Source organism: Podarcis gaigeae, assembly GCF_964106915.1.
Source record: "Podarcis gaigeae genome assembly, chromosome: 3".
Lineage (NCBI taxonomy): Eukaryota > Metazoa > Chordata > Lepidosauria > Squamata > Lacertidae > Podarcis > Podarcis gaigeae.
In genome coordinates this window covers 27797069-27812138 of record NC_139680.1, presented here as the reverse complement: position 1 = coordinate 27812138, position 15070 = coordinate 27797069, and the positions used below count along the sequence as shown (strand labels likewise).

The 15070-nt window shown below is 44.5% G+C and overlaps 1 protein-coding gene across 1 annotated transcript in view; it reads right to left on the bottom strand.

Annotated features, from left to right (window-relative positions):
• The window catches only part of RNF144A (ring finger protein 144A), a 65717-nt gene that overhangs the window by 27883 nt on the left and 22764 nt on the right, over positions 1–15070 (bottom strand). The window lies entirely within an intron of this gene.

The following is a 15070-nucleotide window of genomic DNA, read 5'->3' as shown; positions in this document are numbered from 1 at the left end:
TATACAACTATGAAGTCTCACTAGATAGCTCAGTTAGCTTAATCTCAGGGCTGTAGGCATGAGCCCCACATGGGGCAAAAGATTCCTACATTGCAGGGTGTTGGACCAGATGACCCAAGTCCAACTAGGGTCCAGTTCTATTCTTCTAACTCCCATTGGCTATGCTGGCTAAGCCAATAGGAGTTGGAGTTCAAAACGTCTGGAGGGGCACCGGATTGCCTTTGAGCGAGTGTGGGGAAGCGCTAGCCCTTTGGATGTGGTTGTAATAACACTCCCAACATCCCTGGCCACTGGCTACGTCTGCTGTGGCTGATGGGAGCTATAGTTCAGTAACATCTGGAAGGCCAAAGGGTTCTTGGACCTGCCTTAAAGTGTCTTAGGTCCAAAAGCAATGGACTACCCTTACCCAGATAATGATGCTGTTTGGCCGAGTAGTTTCAGAGCCTTATGCTGTTGAAGAGTCCCATCATATGCAGCTGCCGCTTGTAGTAAGTAATTAATCCCCAAGCCAGGTGATCAACAGAGGCCTGCATATACATTATTTGGGAGGATGAATGAGGAAACGTTGTTCCTAAGGGGAAAGATTATGAAGTGTTTGTGTATGTGTTGAATCAAGTCAATCTAGGCTGCTCCAATGAGGGTGCATGTGGGAGAGCTGGACAAACTTAACTGGGAGTGAGTCCCATTCAGCAAAGTGTTAACCTGTGTTAAGAACAGGAGCACCATCCCAGAGAAACGATGAAAATAATATCATGAGGCACAGCTTACAAAAGAAGGAAGCAACATAAACATCCCACAGGCTTCCTGAGGCTTATTTCACTGTGGTAAATTATTGTTCCCAGTATGCACAAGTCCACCCATAATAGCAATGAATCATGGTAGAGACTTAGATGCTACATTTTACAGTGTGAGGGAGCCACTGAAAAAAAATATACCGTATTTTTCACTCTATAAGATGCACTTTTCCCCCTCCAAAAATTAAGGGGAAATGTGTGTGCATCTTATGGAGCGAATGCAGGCTCCATGGCTTCAGCGATAGTAACACGAAGCCTCCGCAGCGCAGTGGGAGCGCTCCCATCGCGCTCTGGAGGCTTCGCATTGCTTTCGCTAAGCCTGGAGAGCAAGAGGGGTTGGTGCGCACCGGCCCCTCTCGCTCTCCAGGCTTCAGTGATAGCCGCCTGAAGTCAGGAGAGCGCTCGGGAGGCTTCGACCCCTCTCGCTCTCCAGGCTTCAGGTTCCTTTCGCTGAAGCTAGGAGAGCAAGACACTCTCGGTTTCAGCGAAAGGAACCCGAAGCCTCCGGAGTGTGGCGGGAACTCCAACTGCGCTCCGGAGGCTTTGCGTTGCTTTCGCTGAAGCCTGGAGAGCGAGAGGGGTCGGTGCGCACCGATCCCTCTTGCTCTCCTGGCTTTGCTTTGCTGGAGAGGCCCTGCGCAGCTTTCCCTCTCTGCTTAGTGCCCCTTCAGCAAAGCGGGAGGAGAAATGGAAGGGGCTCCATTTCTCCTGCCGCTTCGCTGAAGGGGCGCTGAGCAGAGAGGGAGAGATTTTTTTTTCTTGTTCTCCCCTTCTAAAACAAGGTGTGTCCTATGGTCAGGTGCATCCTATAGAGCGAAAAATACGGTACTCCCAGTGTAAGAGTCTTCCTTCTTCGGGACAAAAGGCATGTGCGTTGGACCTTCCTTCCAGGTGGAAGGTTGCTGGTACCACAGGTGTGAATTGCAAGGCAAACCCTAATTCTGGTCAGGCAATTTCTGCCCCCTTTGGCAATTACTTGAATAATATGAAAATGCATCTGTTACTAATATACCAATGAAAATTACAACGTACTTTGTAATTGAGGAAGCATTTTGTGAATTTTTTATGGTCCGCTTATTTAAAACTAAATGTTAAAAAACGGGGGGGGGGGTGAAGGAAGCATCTTAACTAGAAGATAGTTATTGTTGCCATGTCCGTCTCAAGCAGAAACTGAAAATTAACTTCTGAGTTAGTAAACTGATTAATTCCCTCCATGTTTCAGCTGCTTCTCTGAAAGTGGTTTAGCAATTCTAGCGAGCTAAGCAAATTAAGGAAGAGGAATGCCAGATTTAGAAATTAACTTTCCATTTCAGTTGGAGCTAAAACAAATTTGTGTTCCCCTTACAAATGGTTCTGTGCTTCTTAAGCAAGCAACACTACTTAAAAGTTTCTCTCTGGTCACCATCCACCCACCTTCAGAGGGCAACAGGATACAGAACAGGGCCTCTGATGAGGATTGTACCGCCTGGGGACAGTTCTCTAAGTACCAGGGTCCAAAGCCATTAAGAGTTTTCAAAGGTAATTAGTGGCCCTTGGACCAAGAGTGGGCGGACAGCAAGCAAGAAATACACAAAAAGACACCAAACATTTGTACTTTTACATAAATGAGATCCTCCAAGTGTCCCTATTTTCCAGAGACAGTCCCAGATTTACAGAAGCTGTCCTGATTTCTGATTTGATCGCAGAATGTCCCGGTTTTCCTATTTTCATCGCAGAAATGTTCGAGGGCATGGCAGGATGTCCCTATATTCATCAGAGAAGTGTTGGCAGGTATGGAATAGGACACCCCTATTTTGATCAGAGAAATGTTGGGTGGTGTGCATAAACATGTACTATAACTCATAACCTTGATAGCTTGAACATAAAAACTGAATGAAGAATTGAATGTATCTCAAGATACTAGAGCCAGCAATACTTTCCACACTTCCCATCATAAGCCACTGCTCCCAATGAAATTGCACTAACTGAAGAGGGGTGATTTATGCGCAGCCTGCTTGTCTATGCAACCGTGTACCATATGGCCATTGCATAAACCAACTAAGTAGATACTACAATGCCACATCAAGCTGGGCACGCAGGGATCCATAATGGTCTGGCTCTCCCAACCTGTCAAGTACCTGATGGCTGGCATGGACAGCAATGAGGCCACAAATAACTTGTGTGGTGGAACACATCACAGAGAAACAAAGAAGCTAAGTGGACTGCAGGGGTCAGAACAAGCTTCCTTCGTCCTATCAGATTTCAGAAAGAGAAATAATAATAATATACTTCTCTTATACTATGCTAAACATTCTTCTGAAAACACCAGTCCTATTGATTTCGATGGAATTGATTTTCAAGCAAGCATGCTCAGAACTGCAAGTTTTATTTTTAACTTCCAGATTGCGACTAAGTTATAAGGTGCATTGGGGGGAGGGGATTGGGTTGTCTCCAACAGACATCCAACCATAGGAGGTTGAGGGGGAAGAGGGAGCACCTCTCCCTTGGTGGGGAAGAGTTAAACAAGTGGTGCTTATTGTTAGAGCCTGTGGTCTAAACCACTGAGCCTCTTGGGCTTGCCAATCAGAAGGTCAGCAGTTCGAATCCCTGCAACGGAGTGAGCTCCCGTTGCTCTGTCCCAGCTCCTGCCAACCTAGCAGTCTGAAAGCATACCAGTGGAAGTAGATAAACAGGTACTGCTGTGGCAGGAAGGTAAACGGTGTTTCCGTGCGCTTTGGTTTCTGTCACAGTGTTCTGTTGCACCAGAAGCGGTTTAGTCATGCTGGCCACATGACCCAGAAAGCTGTTTGTGACAAACACCGGCTCCCTCAACCTGAAAGTGAGATGAGCGCTGCAACCCCATAGTTGCTTTTGACTGGACTTAACCGTCCAGGTGTCCTTTACCTTTTACCTTAACTACATGTGAATGGGCAGAAGCTATGAAAATGCTATTACAGACTTTCACTTCACCCAGAAATAATGCCTGCCATCTTTTTGCTCGCCGTGGAATCTTGTACAGCTTCCATTCACTACAATGGGGCTTTTGCTGGAAAACCTCCCAATGGATTGTGTGCCCGCTGGCATCTGTGACTGCATGCACCAGGCAGTAGACAACACACGCCATATTGTGCTGATCATACTCCACGAAGGAGTACGGGTTGTCCTGCCAGGAAACTATTCTGGGAGGAATTTTCCTTTTGGGCTATTTTACCTTTGCGAGCCTACCTATGTCGGTGTTAATAATATCCAGGGCTCCGTGAAGGGCTCAAACATAGAGACGTCTTGAATAAATCCTAGTGCTCATTACAAAGCATTTGCTTGTGCGTCTCAGAACTGCACATTCCAAGCAGTGAAGTGGTTTTGGTAGAACATCAAACAAAATCCTCCTTCAGCCATGTCCTGATGTGACACCCAACATGTCCCTGCTTGAGGAGAAGCTGCTAGCCGTGAGTGGTTATCAGAAGAGAGAAACTGCTTTATTCCTTTTACCTTGTGAGGATTCCATCATGCAAGAAGGAAACAGGGAATTAAGGGCTGTAAAAAAAAAAAAAAACCACAGGAAAAAAAACCTTTCGAAGCTGAGGATTTCAATGCTTTTTCCTGCTCTGTAAAAAGCTTAGGGCCTACAAATTCCAGCCAATTCTGTCCACATTTACATAGCAGGGACGCAGGTGGCGCTGTGGGTTAAACCACAGAGCCTAGGACTTGCCAATCAGAAGGTCGGCGGTTCGAATCCCCACGATGAAGTGAGCTCCTGTTGCTTGGTCCCTGCTCCTGCCAACCTAGCAGTTCAAATGCACGTCAAAGTGCAAGTAGATAAATAGGTGCTGCTCTGGCAGGAAGGTAAACGGCATTTCCGTGCACTGCTCTGGTTCGCCAGAAGCGGCTTACTCATGCTGGCCACATGACCCGGATGCTGTATGCCGGCTCCCTCGGCCAATAAAGAGAGATGAGCGCCGCAACCCCAGAGTCAGTCATGACTGGGACCTAATGGTCAGGGTTCCCTTTACCTTACCTTTTAAAGTCCTGTTCAGCTCCACAGGGGGGCTTATCCACACTTAGCTTTCCTCTGCTCTTTCCTGGGACGGTTCGTGATTTAAAGCTCTCATGTCTGAGTGCCTGGGGTTGTTGTTTTGCGTTTCCTGCAAAAACCTGCTCTTTAAAGCTCAACTGGAGCAAACGTCAATCCATGGAGAAACTCGAGCTGACATTTGCACCGATTCAGCTTAAAGAGCAGATTTTTGCAAGGAAAGCTAGGGGCAAAAAAAAGAGCGGGGCAGGGCAAAAAGTAAGTGTGGATAAGCTTTACCTGTGAGTAACCATGCATGGGACTCCTCCATAAGGCTGCAATCCTCCTAAACACACTTATCAAGGTGCAAGCTGCACTAAAGACTTATTTAAAGCTTTTTAAAAGAAATCTCAACCTTCAGCTAAAGAGGGCTTCTGGAGCAACTTACAAACGTAGTTCCTGCCGTTAGGCTTACAATCTAAAAGACACGACACAAAAAGGATTGTGGGGGAGGAGGTACAGTACTTCAGAGTCGACCTGCGCAGAACCACACAATGCAGGAAAGGGAAGGAAAGGCTTTAGCTTTAGCTTCCTCACAGGATTAAGGTACCCATTCTAACAAATCCATCTGTGCTCAACAGCTGCACTGTTCATTCTGCTTGGATTGGCTTTGCCTGCATGGAGAAGTGTTGTGTGAATATGTGCACACTGCAGCAAACCCTTTAGAAGCTTCTGTTGTGGGAGGGTCCTAAAAGTCTAGCTGTGCAACTTCAGTGTGTGGCAGTTACGTGACCCTTCTGGCATAGAGCAGTGTGGATTGAAATTAGCTTGAATTGGCCAAAAGGAAGGAAGGAAGGAAGGAAGGAAGGAAGGAAGGAAGGAAGGAAGGAAGGAAGGAAATGACAACCACCAGCACATGCCATGTGCACAAAGGCTCATGTGATTTGGCTCTGAAACTGGCAAGGAAAGGAGAAGAAAGTAAGAGAAAGGCACATCACTACTACTGAAGTACAGTGGTACCTCGGGTTACATACGCTTCAGGTTACATACGCTTCATGTTACACACTCTGCTAACCCAGAAATAGTGCTTCAGGTTAAGAACTTTGCTTCAGGATGAGAACAGAAATCGTGCTCCGGCAGCGCGGCAGCAGCAGGAGGCCCCATTAGCTAAAGTGGTATCTCAGGTTAAGAACAGTTTCAGGTTAAGAACGAACCTCCAGAATGAATTAAGTACTTAACCCGAGGTACCACTGTATACCCAAAGCAGGACTTGGGTAAAATTTGGGAGATTTGCCAATTCAGAATACTGCCCTGCAGAATACTAAACAAATCTAATGCATAAATTTAAAATTAAATGAAAAGTGCAGACACCCTCTTTCCCTTGACACCATTTTTATAAATAAGCATTTTGTATTCTTGCAATAATCTTTATCCTTGCAGTAATATGATCCATTTAACTATGATGGTTAAAAACAGCAAAAGGAATGCTTGAATCGGGCTTTGCTCTGCAAACCGTTCTCTCAAAGAGTTCTTGGGATACGCTTAGAAGACCTGCTTTTTCCTCATGCCCAAAAAATAAACGCTTCAAATAAATTCTTATAAAAAGCTTCGCTGGAAAAATCAAGTTATTATTAAAGAGACTGTGAATAAAGAGGAAGAAGCCTGTTCTAAAGTTTCCAAAAGAGAGTGTTTGCTGAATATTTTAGAAGGTAGGAATCTCAAAACTGAACTTCTGCTGACAGAGATCAAACCAGTCCAAAATCCACAGGGCCCTGCCCTCTGTTCAAGCTTCTGGGACGATCATAGATGAAGATCCCTCCACAGTAGCCCAGTTGAGTCATGTGGTAAAAGAAAATCAGCTCCTGGGACATACATGTCTATTTAAAGCAATACCACTGTTCCAACAGTGAATCTTTTTCTGGGTCAGTCTCTTTCATTATTGTCCTTTCCTATTTACTTTAATGACCGCTCTTTCCTTAAGGGCAGCCTTATAGTCCAGAATTACCATCTCAGATACAAAAATAGGATCTGGGTTCTAAGAGGGCACTACCTCGGGTTTTCCTATTTTAAAACTGAACACCCTAAATTACATCGGAATGCTTAAATTAGGACTTCCAAGCTGTTTTCGGATATTTCCAGTAACAGATTAAATCTTAATAAGTCATAAACTTTTTTCAGGGGAGGTTGTTTTTGTTGTTGTTTCACATGCTACTGCAAATGCGTACCAAAGAGGTCTGCGCTTGAGCAGAATGTATATTTCCAGAGCTTGGATAGCTCAGTTGGTAAGAGATCGGTGCCGATAACACCAAGGTTGCAGGTTCAATCCCCTACATTGCAGGAGGTTGGACTGGTTAGATAATCCTCCCAACTCCACAGTTCTATGATTCTATGACAACACTTGTACTAACCAAACGCAGTCCTCAGATGGTAAGAAAATGAAAGCAGAAAATACTTAAGAGGGCAATCCATGCCTTTGGTGGAGGTTGAGGTGGGGAGAATACAGTGGTACCCTGGGTTACATACGCTTCAGGTTACATATGCTTCAGGTTACAGACTCTGCTAACCCAGAAATATTACCTTGGGTTAAGAACTTTGCTTCAGGATGAGAACAGAAATCATGCTCCGGCGACGCAGCGGCAGCAGGAGGCCCGATTAGCTAAAGTAGTGCTTCAGGTTAAGAACAGTTTCGGGTTAAGTACGGACCTCGGGAACGAATTAAGTACTTAACCCGAGGTACCACTGTAACTGCAAATAGTGAACTGAAATGTAGGCCTCTGAAGGAACAGCCCCACACCCTTGGTCTGTTATACCAGGGGTAGGCAACCTAAGGCCCGTGGGTCAGATGCGGCCCAATTGCCTTCTAAATCTGGCCCACAAATGGTCTGGGAATCAGCATGTTTTTACATTAGTAGAATGTGTCCCTTTATTTAAAATGCATCTCTGGGTTATTTGTGGGGCATAGGAATTTGTTCATTTCTTTTCCTCTTCAAAATATAGTCTGGCCTACCAAATGGTCTGAGGGACCGGCCCATGGCTGAAAAAGGTTGCTGACCCCTGTGTTATACTATCTAGCTGGGCTGGGCTGGTTGCTCGCTGGGATCAAACATTTTGGAATAGCACATCTCAGCCTTGAAGAGGAGCCTTGTGGAAAAATGCTCTTAAAAGTGGTTCTGGGTGGAATTCAACATTGCACTTTTCCGACGGTTCTACTTGTGCAAGCATTCCAGCTTGTCAGATGTAAAAATAAATAAATAAATACCCCCTCCCCCTGCTGTTCTGGGGTTCTCCTGACAGCCCCTTGAGCCAATAAGGGGGGGGGGGTCCTTGCTGTGCAAGCAGAAGTACTTGCACAGGGTTTCTTGAGCCAAAAACGTGAGTGTGAGTCACCAACACATCAAAAGTCATCAGTCATGACTAAGGCTGCAGTTCTAACCTTACTGACCTGGGAGTAAGTCCAACTGAATTCAATAGGACTTATGTCCACTGTGCAAACATGGCTGGCACTGAGCTATAAAGTCTCACCAAAATCAATGGAACCAATCTCAGTTGCAAGTTGGCTTAAGTCCCAATGGTGAGATTCCCTCTCTGCTTTCAGCTTCGCATATTATGCATTGTAAGTATTTCTGTTACCATCCTTCAGTTGTATTCCCAGGACAGTTTACACAAAGAATAAAACAACGGAAACGCCTTTACGTCTAAACCTGTGAGCCGTGACTTGACGAAACCTTCCAAATGAGGATCAAATCAGCAATGTGATCCATTCTTCTCAATGCAACGTTTAGGGTTTTACAGGTCAGGACTTTCAAAGCCATGAGTAGCAACGTCCCACGTTAGTATTTGATTGACACCCAAACAGAAGTAATTACTAGAAATGAAGTCCATACTACTCCTGCCAACCTAACAGTTCGAAAGCACGTCAAAGTGCAAGTAGATAAATAGGTACCGCTCCGGCGGGAAGGTAAACGGCGTTTCTGTGCGCTGCTCTGGTTCGCCAGAAGTGGCTTAGTCATGCTGGCCACATCACCCGGAAACTGTACGCTGGCTCCCTCGGCCAATAAAGCGAGATGAGAGCCGCAACCCCAGAGTCGGTCACGACTGGACCTAATGGTCAGGGGTCCCTTTACCTTTACTTTTAAGTCCATACTATTTCAATACAACTTCCAGGAAGTGGCTTCGGCTGCGGCACCATGCCACCATGATTAGTCAAGCTTCCTAACAACGAAAACCAAAGGACTGATGGTTCTCAAAAGACCTTGCATAATTGGAAATGAAGTTAGCTGTGCATTGTTCCGATACTACCCATCCAAGTCCCGGGGTTTTTTATCAGTGGGAGACCTGCTGCGTACAGTTCTAAATTTGCCCATTCCCGACCACAGAACACAATTAAAATGTACTTTAGCCTTCACCACATTCCTATGATAGAGCTCTTCCTTCCCTTTAGAGGCAGTTTAAAGAAAACAAACAACCGCTTGACCTGTGGAGGCAAGGTTACGCTTGCCCTCGTAGAAGACTATTGTTATAGCGGCCTTCTCTGCGTTAAAAGAAATGGCTCCGTCTAACTACCACAAAGTAGCAACAAGTGGCACATTCATCACAACTGCACCAGAAATGTGAGCAGAAAAGGGAAAGAAGCTACTCTTCAGTTGTCAGTCATACTTAAGAGCAACCTCCGTCTGGGCTATATCATAAATTGCTTTTGAAGCTTCGCTCATTTTTAAAAGCCATTTGGCACAGTCATGGGATGGCGGGAAGGCTGCGGTTTTGGAAGCGCAAGTCCATTTGGGTGGAAGGAACGAGTTATGCGGTTGCTTCCGACACTGGCCAAATCTAACTATGAAGGAAAACTCAAAAGGGGAAACAAGAGGGAGTTGTGGCCAATTCATGCGACCCTAAGTGGGGTTGGTCACAAGTGTTTAGGTCAAGGGCATCTGAGTTTTGGCACCGGGCGATTTGATTAGGTCTCTACAGGCGTTACAGTCCGCTACACGAGTACCATCTTGAGAGGGAGAAAGTTCCCCTCTGTCACCACCCTGCTCCGCAAACTGGGTAGTGAACTTCTGAAGTTAGGAGCACCCTGTACTCACAGAGTCTCCTTTTGTGATTCAGAATCCAGGAAATTAGCTTTCTAAGCTGCTCTAAGGGATTGTAACACTTGGCTATTGATTTAGCACATGCCTCTTAATAACTCAACCCGTGTTTATCTGTCCATGTTCAATGTACTTGCAGCCATTTTGTGTGGTGCAGTGCTTTTGAGAGTACTCTGCAATACCATCTTTTGAACTCAGTTGATCTACTGAACTTAACACACAAATCTGCTCAGAGGACTCAATAGGGTCAGAAAAGGTAGGCAGCAATTGGGCACCTGTAATCTGGCCATGAGAAAATTCAGACAAGAACAGACCCTAGGCTTGATTTTAGAACCCTAGTCTACACAATATACGATATGATAATCTTTATGGTCATTGTCCCATACAGAACAACGAAACTGAAAAAAATCTACATCAGACATTCAAAAACCAACAAGCCTGCTATCCCAGCTATCCCAGCCTGGTTAACCCTCTAAAAACTCTGATACCCCATAATTAAATACCATATACTCCCATAGAAACTACCTTACACTGCGTTTAAAACCAGAACTGCATTTGGATAGAAACTGTTTCTCAGGCGGCTAGTCCTAGTCTTTATAACCATGTACCTTCTTCCAGAAGGCAGAAGCTGAAAGAGATCATTTCCAGGGTGTGCACTATCCTGCACTATCTCTGCAGCTTTCTTATGACACCAGGAAGCATAGATTTGATCGAAGGTGGGAAGAGTGCACCCAATTATTCTCTCCACAGTCTTTACAACCCTGGACAGCATTGTTTCTTCCCTTAACAGACCTAAAACATACTGTGGCTAAATATGAAGCTCCCAGAAAGGACATTTACTTATCTCTGGCACAGCAGCACAACTAAGGTCTACTTTGTATGTAGAACGAAGGAGCATACTAGTTGACCCTACAGATTTATTCTCTTGCTCAAAGTATACAGTACAGCTGAACTGGAGTGCTGAAGGAGTTGAGTTTTAATCTAGAAGCGGTTTAAGACTCATCCCAAGTGGTGGCCGTACCGCCAGAAAAAAATAGCAGTTCACAAAAGCCATGTTGCTCTAAGTCATAAACATACCAGCAGTGGTTCCCAACTGGTGGTCCACAGACCCCAGAAGCTCCAAGTAACCCACCCAGGGTGTCTGTGGCACCATTCAAATAACAAAAATTACCACAGAGACAGAATTTTTTCCAAAGTAGGAGGTCCATGCTTTGGCTTTTGAAAAACAGGGGGGTCTGCCTTCCTTAGCTAACTGGGGAACACTGCAATATAGGATTCTCTTTTAATGATATAATGCACAGAGCTTCTCCAGTATGAATGGAAATTTGGCATTTTGCTTCACTAATTCATTATTTGGATAGCAGCCATTCTAGCTGTATTTAAAACTGAAAATGCATTTCTCATGCAACACTAAAATAATATATTAAACTGATAAAGTACATCAAGCTAAGTATTTTACACAGGGGAGGGGAGGGAATTCCAGCTAAAATGACAAAAAGCCACCCAAAATCACTTTAAAAAGCAATTTACCCTGGTCCTGTTTAGCACACTGCCAAAAATCTTGTCAACTCTGTCCTTTCTTTTGCGCTGAAATTTGTTGCCAAGAGTTTAGTAATGAGCACTCATTTTATCATATATATCTTTCCGGTTCTTTTTTTAAAAAAGCAATTGAATTATTTTCATGGTTGGTATGGGAGGAATATATAAATAGAAAGTTGTACCGTATCTCAGATTCGTTCAAAGGAACTTGCCGTAATATTTTTTATTTTTAAGCACAGTAAAACCCATGTTCTTCTTGGCACCGGACGACAATAAAAGGATAAAAAGCGAAAACTGTGTGCAGAGGCCAACTGTTGTCAAGACAGCTAATGCAAAGTCCAGCACAACAATGTCTCTTTTGTCTGCACGGCCTATCCCACGAGAAGGGCAGCAGGGGAAACGTTAGAGTACTGTGAGCCAAATATCTAACAGAAGAACTAGTTGGGAGGACCAAACCTTATCTAGATTACTAAACTAAAACAGAGGCACAAAAAGCGCCGAGTCATGGAACCACCATTATTCGTGTCTGAAGGGTCACTCTTTTATACCTTGGGCTTTATGAGGCTGGTAACTGAAGAGCTAAATGAGCTGTCGCAGGTTTTCTGAATAGCGAGCCTCTTTTGAATGGGAAGAAAGGGCAACTGTCCGCTGCCACTGAATACATTAGCTGGAAATGGAACTAGGCTGTGCACGCTGCTTTCAGGAAAGACCCAAATTTAACTCTTAACGCTTGAAACCTAAAGGCTCTGGATCTGTCCCCCTGGGCATAATCTGAACTTCAGAAGCAATCGCTGTTCTCTGCCCACCTCAGCCCTCAATTCATACCTTTGAGGATTGAGGAAATAGCTCAGCTGGTTACGAGTGTGGTACTCATAATGCAAAGATCGCAGGTTCGATCCCTGTATGGGACAGCTGCATGTTCTTGCACTGAAGGGCTGGACTAAATCAGGGCTTCCAAAAATTGGTCCTCCAGCTGTTTTTGGACTACAACTCCCATCATCCCTAGCCAGCAAGACTAGTGATGGTTAAGGGTGATGGGAATTGGACAGATGATCCTCAGGGTCTATGATTCAATGACTTGTTTCCTATCGCTGGTGATGGCAAACGGTGTAACATTTTTCCGTGTTGCTGGTTACGTACACCGTCTCTGTTGCCATAGGTCATAGGTAGGCAAACTAAGGCCTGGAGGCTGGATCCGGCCCAATCGCCTTCTAAATCCAGCCCGTGGACGGTCCGGGAATCAGCATGTTTTTACATGAGTAGAATGTGTCTTTTTATTGAACATGCATCTCTGGGTTATTTGTGGGGCCTGCCTGGTATTTTTACATGGGTAGAATGTGTGCTTTTATTTAAAATGCATATCTGGGTTAGTTGTGGGGCATAGGAATTCATTAATTATTTTTTTTCAAAATATAGGTCTGAGGGATAGTGGACCGGCCCCCTGCTGAAAAGGCTTGCCGACCCACTGCTGTTCTTAGACGCATTTGCCTAAGAGCTTTGCGTTGCACAGCTCAAGTAAAGGAGGGGGGGGACTGAGTCTGGTAGATGAACTGCCACTTTCAGCGGTCTCTGCCTATAAAGGGGTGGGAGGAATATGGTTTTTAAAAGCAAACACTTTTGCTTTTAAAAACCATATTCCTCCCACCCCTTTATATACAGTTTGGGCAAATCTGGGTTTTAAAACATCTGGATATGCTACAGCTACATCTCGGTTTGGTCCTAACTGGCGAATACAGTGCTGATGACAGGTCACGTGGGCAAAGAGCAAATCACATGGAGAGCACCTTCTACACAGATAATAGAATAATAAGAGTTGGAAGGGACCACGAGGGTCATTTTGTCCAACCCCAGCAACGCAGGAGTCTTTTGCCCAATGAACACACAACTCGAACACACAACTCTGAGATGAAGAATCTCACGCTCTACCGACAGAGCTGTCATAAGACTGCAGGTGGCGAGAGGGACCAGCAGCACGATTGAATCTTCCTGTATTTAAAGAAACTCTCTACTCCGCCTGGCCTTTGGCTTGGAGCCAATTTGATTCCCTCCCTCTCTTTCTTTTTTCTTTTCCTTCTCCTTCTGCGATGAGGCTACATTTTAATATTTTAATGTTTCAGTATTTTAATGTTGTATTTTTTAATTTTGTTTTTAAGTTGTAGTCATTTAACTTGTTTTTATTATTGCTTGTAAGCCGCTCTGAGCCCAGCCTTGGCTGGGGAGGGCGGGGTATAAATAAAAATTATTATTATTATTATTATTATTACTCATAAAGAACTGGACGTCGAGGAACAGGGTTCCAGCCTAGCATTCACTCTGACACGCTATTTCACCCCCCCACACACACACACAAACATTCAAACATGCAAATCCTCTGCTGCTGGTCCAAATAACAGAGCCAGGAACAGCTTTTATCGCATGATCTGAGGCTTGTCGAAACCAGGCCGAAGTTATTAGATGCCCCTGTGGACAAAATGTGGCTTACTGTGTTGTTATCTCCATTTTCTTAACGTACCACCACTTTTTTCCCATTGGGAGAAGAGCTTCATTTCTTAAAGAGCTGAATTTTTACATCACTATGCAAGTACAGTGGTACCTTGGGTTAAGTACTTAATTCGTTCCGGAGGTCCGTACATAACCTGAAACTGTTCTTAACCTGAAGCACCACTTTAGCTAATGGGGCCTCCTGCTGCTGCCGCGCCGCAGGAGCCCGATTTCTGTTCTTATCCTGAAGCAAAGTTCTTAACCTGAAGCACTATTTCTGGGTTAGCGGAGTGTGTAACCTGAAGCGTATGTAACCTGAAGTACCACTGTATACTTAGAAAAAGAGACACACACACTTCCCTTCTCCCCATAACGGAACAATGTACCACCGTTTAACTATTAGTGAATATACTTTCAATATTTAAATTTAAAAAAAAACGCAGGTATTTTGTATTACCGAAGAAATTCAAGAAACACATGCCTTCACCAGGAATGCTAGTAGTGTCCATTCAAGCTGATATGGTTGAACACACTGATGTCTTCTCCCACATACCTCCTGGATTTGCCAAAGCAGGTTATGCTGAGTCTAGCATATAAACAAAGCATCTAAAAGCAATTTTGTAGGAATCGGCTCTCACCACAAGCAATGCTAGAAGCCCTCTGATGCCATGCATTGAGAGAGAGAAAGATTACCTATCAAAAGTCACAGCCTGCCTGTCATTCAGCATTTTTTGCTTTCTGAAGCCCCCCCCCTTTTTAAGGGGGTTTCTATTTATATGTCTATCAAATCCTTGTGACTTTGATAAGGAACATGGGTTCTCTGCATGCATGGCTTGCCATCATTCCTCTGTGCCTTGAGAGAGATTACCCTGAAGCTGTTCCTTTTCGCATTTATGCCCCCTGCATATGTGATGCATTTTCAGAAAAGACAAACTCTGCTACATCACAAGTTCTGGCTGAGCTGCCCTAAGCCTGGAAGAGGGGAGGAAAGCCTTTAAAATAGACTTTAGCTTGCCACATTACCACTAAATATGAGTCTATTTGGCAACATTCATGAATATTTGGTACAAATATAAACTGTGTACAGTGGTACCTCAGGTTACATGCACTTCAGGTTACATACGCTTCAGGTTACAGACTCCGCTAACCCAGAAATAGTGCTTCAGGTTAAGAACTTTGCT